Raw genomic sequence first — 5627 nt, forward strand, 5'->3', positions numbered from 1 at the left:
CTGAGTGGTGCTATATGACCCTGTGCACCAAGATGCAATGCCCAAAGTGGGAAGCTGGGCCCAGCCGTGTGGGACAGGAGCTGACATATTGGGGTAGTGCAGGGCTGGCTCATTCATTGTCCAACCCAATTCTCCTGGCCCTGTGGGGAGGAGAGGCCCCAGGGAATGATGTCTGCCTAATTTTATATCCTTGGTTTCATGAATTCTGTGGGTACAGATGCACCCATGAACCCACATTAAAACTGCCCTTTGCCACAACTTCCCTACGTGTTAACTAGTGACAGTGAGGGGGGAAAAACCTGCAACCAAAGAGAAGGACTTGGAAAGGAAGCCATGTCCTGGGGGAAAGTGGTGCTACATCCTGGAGAGGGGAGAAGATGGATAAGATCACAATTGAGAGCTTTTACCCAATACAGAGTCTGGGTGGAAGCAGATTTAGTTCATTTCATTTTGAATTTGTTTGAGACTTTGGCTTACCCTGGAAGGGGGGGGAGGACTTTTACTCAATCTAGAAGGTCAAAGCACCTAAATCACATCAGATTACCGAAATACTCAAGAATGAGGGGAAACTGAGGCACTGATGTTGGGAAATCTGAGATACAGCCCCAAAACGAAAAGATAAGTGATCTCTGACAATATGCAAGTGGGTTTCAAATTACTAACTTGTTGACTGAAGTCCTGCTTTGTTTATAAATTATATATAATTTTGGTGTATTTAAAATTTTTTAGTGTAACGACATATATAGAGACACAGACATATAGTGCTCTACCCAATAGAATATGTAAAGTTGCAAAACAGGTTCACGTGAATCCAGAAAAATTGGGTTAAGTATTTACCTGATCCTGCAGCTCCTGTCTAAAACAGGTATCCAGTTAGCTTTATTAACTATTCTTGGTCATTAACCAGTGCGGCAGTCTCCACTCAGGATTCATTACAGTTCCTTGTGAGCATTTGCCTAGAGCAAATGTGACATGATGGACAGCAGCAGGTCACTTCTTTTTATCTTGTACGTCAGTCAGCACAGTTAGGACCATACTCCCCTCTTGTCCATACATTGTGCATCAAGTATTGTTATCTGAGCTAGTAGGTGTAGCATTTAATACTAGAAATACTATCATGTTCTAACCTTCATAGTGCTAATAGCAACCCTGTAAATACATTTCAGGTTTTCCCAATGCTGTGGGGGGAAAAATCTGCACCATCAGGGCAGGATTGTGGGCACATTCTCTGATCTGAAATAAAACCTGCTAAAATGTAGTGCTACAGGCCATCATATGCACACACTTTCTGTAGCATGCCTTGTGATAACAATGCAGATATGTTCTCACTGCATTACTTCTACAGACTTACTTTGCTGTTACTCCTGGTAGGGAGACTTATTAAGAACCTCTTAAGACAAAAGAGCAGAGGACTAGGCAGTTTGCAACTCTAGTAATAATTAACAAGCCATACAACTTCATGAAGCTGTGGATAATTTGTCACCAAAGTTCCAGTTTCACATTTGGTTTAGTGCTGTGTGCGGGGGATTAAATGCAGAACAGTGTGTTATCTCTGCTTAACCATATAAATGACATTCATATGTTAGGCCTCTGCTCTTAATTGAATTTTTGCTTCTTTATTTAGAAACAAAGATCTCTTGAAAAGATTAAATTGGTCCTTAAGCAACAACATATTCTCAAACTCATTCCTCTTATTCTCTCCTCTTGCTGGCTGTGTTTATTAGGGGATATGTCACAGTGGTTGGCGTGATAATGTGGTACATTCATCTTCATATGGTAGGTACATGCACATAACTTATGAATGGGGAAACCACAAATGTGTGGTGTGGATGGAAAAATTAGCCCAAACAAATTCTGCCATGATAGAGTCCAATAATGCAATTAGCCATTGCTGTTGAAGAAAAGGATTAGTTTGAGAATATGAACATATTCCTAAAATGTAGCACCCTATAAACCATGACAGAACTATGAAGATTGTTTCTTAATCAGCGAGACACTTTACCAATCTCTCATAATTATTTTGCAGCATCTAATTATTTTCAGATAAGTTTTTTGTAAAGCACCCTCTTGTGGTATCAAATATTTTAATGACATACATTTTGCTGAAGGAGTGCTAAAGGAGCACTCAGGGAAGAAAAAGCTATTGCAGAGAAGAAAATTGAATTCTTTGCTTTAGTCTTCATTACAGAGGATGTGAGGCAGATTCTCACACCTGAACCATTCTCTTTAGTTGACAAATCTGAGGAACTGTCTCTGATTGAGGTGTCAATAGAGGATTTTTTGGAACAAATTGATAAATTAGACAGTAATAAGTCACCAAGACCAGATGGTATTCACCCAAGAGTCTGAAGGAACTCAAATGTGAAATTGCAGAGCTACTAATTGAAGTATGTCACCTATCACTTAAATTAGTCTTTGAACCAGCTGACTGGAATATAAATAATATAACACCATTTAAAAAATAAATAAATAAAATGGCTCCAGGTGCGATCCCGGCAATTACAGGCTGGTAAACCTAACTTCGGTACCAGGCAAATTGGTTGAAACTATAGTAAAGTATAGAATTATCAGACACAGATGAACATAATATGTTGAGAAAGAGTCAACATGGCTTTTGTGAAGGGAAATCATGCCTCACCAATTTATTAAAATTTTTTGAGGTGCTCTGTGACATTGGCAGATCCAGTGCCAGCTCATTTAACTAATGTAAAATGCTCGCTTCCTACAGAAGGTGTTAGGTCCTACCCCCTTGAAATCAAATGAGCCATTGAGAAACATCAAAGAACAAAGACTTTATTAATTGCTCCCCCTATACCTAAGAAGAGGAGACATGCACGAGGATTTTTCCCATCAGAATAAACTCAGGCAGGGGGGAGGGGCAAAGTAAATAAAAATCCCTGACAGGAAGAAACTGGATCTTTTATGCTGCTTGGACTTTGGTGGGAGTGGGACGGCAAGAATTACTATGCATGAGCGAAAGATCCCCAGTGCTTGGCCTGGGTTAGCCCTAAAGGACATAAAGGACATTGCTTATTGTAGAAGCTTCTACCATCTTATGGAACCTAAGACTGTAACTCATTTGTGTGTGTGTGTTTACCTGCTCTAACCTTTTAAATATCTCGTTTCTTTTTCTTGTTAACACAACTTTATTTAATTCATTATAGAATTAGCTACAAGTGTTGTCTTTGGTGTAGGATCTAAATTGCAATTGACCTGGGGTAAGTGACTGGTCTTTTGGGACCAGGACTAACTGGAATATTATTGGAATTTATTTTGTTTGCTTTTTGGTGAAAGGGACCATCTATCAGAAAGGCAAACTTACTTGGGTGGCAAGATAGAGTGGAGTGCCCGAGGGGACTCTCTGTGGCTCCATGTGAAATCTAAGTATAGAACTCACAACCAGTTTGGGGTTTGTGCCCTGCTTCTTAATAGTCTGTCCTGAGGTTGGTACTCATGATGCAGAGCCATTCCAGATATTGTTGAGCCTGTCAAGCTCATGTGGACAGAGTGATCCAGTTGAGATAGCACACTTGGACTTTAAGAAAGTCTTCTTGACAAGGAGCCACACCAAATCAAAGGAAGCAGTCATGGGATAAGAGGGAAGGTCTTCTCATGGATCAGTAACTGGTTAAAAGATAAGACAGGATAGTGGGCTAGATGGACGGTTGATCTGACCCAGTATAGCCGTTCTTATGTTCCTATTAATCTATACATTTGGGAAAAAAACAGGAGCATAAAATAAAAATATATAACAATGACTAAAAACTTGGAGTGGTCATTATTCTTCATGAAGTCTTGATTGCAAGGCTTTGTTAATGGACTCTATTGTATAAAGCTATTTGGAACTTGGGTTTTATTTTAAACCATGTTATAAACCCCCTCATTACCATACTTCTTTAGAATTTTAGAGAGATTATATTCCCATTTAATAGATTCATAGATTCTAGGACTGGAAGGGACCTCGAGAGGTCATCGAGTCCAGTGCCCTGCCCGCATGGCAGGACCAAATACTGTCTAGACCATCCCTGATAGACATTTATCTAACCTACTCCTAAATATCTCCAGAGATGGAGATTCCACAACTACTTCCACAACTACTTCAATTCTACTACTTCCCATTAGTGTTAAACCTGAACTTGTATAAAATAACTTGGTTCCTTCATTCTCATATATATATAATGTACAGCTGCAATTTCCTCTTACTTAGCCTGGTGTAAATCAGGAATAACTTCACTTCAGTCATTAGATTACACCAGAATAAGATGAGTGTATGAGTATAGTAAGGCCTGGAATGACCATCACTTTACTGTTCATTGCTAGCTCGCTCAGCCATGTTGATAGCTCTGGCAAATATTAGTATGCACCCAGATTTTTTCAGATATAGTGAAAATACTGAAGGTGCCCTGCTATGGTATTTTACACACAGCTTATGGTGTAACGGATTTTGAGTATGTATACTCCTCTCTGTAATGGACTGTCATCTGATCTACATGCATAATCTTTTTGTAATGCAGTGTAGGGTTGTTAAAGGTTAATTGAGAGCAATTGACTAATAAATTATTTTGCTATTGAAAACAGGTGGCACTCATTTGAGTAAATGCAATACAGAAGAAGCTGGAGGCAGGAAAGGAAAGATGAGGTTTATATTTGGAGCTAGTGATTTAAGCTGTATGCTCTGATTTAAACATTTATATTAAGAGGTAATGGATAGAGCTGGTTGGGAATGTTTGCGGAAACTTTTTTTGTTAGTAAATACCAATTTCTTGAAAACAAAACATTTTGTGGAAACATACTGGTTTTGGCAAAAAATTTACTGGGAAGGTTTATCAGGTCCAGGATGGAATTTCTGGGGGGGGGGGAAGGGGAAGGGAGAGAGAGATTGCCCTCCCTGAATAGCCTGGTGGTTAGGGCACCCACCTGAGATGTGGAAGTTAGTGTGTGTGTGTGTCTCTCTCTCTTTGGCCCAATGAATATTTAATAATTTATACAAAGCGAAATAGCTTCAACAGGAGAGACTGAGATTTTATAGCCTAGTGGAATCAGGCCGCGCAGGGACTTGAATCTGGCTCTCCCACATCCAAAGTGAGTGCTGTAATGACCAGTTATTGACTATTCTGAAGTTCCTCCCTTGCTATTGTGTGTATCCTGTCCCCTCCAAAAAATTCAAGTCATCTCACTTTTGTTTCACTGAAGAATGAAAACGTATTTCAAAACCTTTTTTATGAAATAAAATTCTTGGTTTTCCAGCCAGCCCTAGTAATGGGTCATCTCAAAAAGTCTAAGTAGCTAGCTTTGTTGCAGATTTTTTCAGGGCAAAAATGTTCAAAGGAGAATATTCTTTTAGAATGACTCTGTCACTAATATCTGGCACATAAGGAAAGTTAACAGGGATGATTTAAAAATAATTGAAACTTGACCCGACATACATAGGCTACAATGCTTTATTGTTCAGAAAAGGGATCTTATCGTCATAAGTCTCTACAGAGCACCTGTTGCACTGTGACTGTATAAATACTAATTGCTCATACAGTGGATTTCATTAAGTCTTGAATTCAAAACCAAAATCAACATAAAAGTCTAGAGTGGTTTTAGCTTTGCATTTGTCAACCTGGATTACTGAGATTTTG

Source organism: Chrysemys picta, chromosome 5, assembly GCF_011386835.1.
Source record: "Chrysemys picta bellii isolate R12L10 chromosome 5, ASM1138683v2, whole genome shotgun sequence".
NCBI classification, from domain to species: domain Eukaryota; kingdom Metazoa; phylum Chordata; order Testudines; family Emydidae; genus Chrysemys; species Chrysemys picta.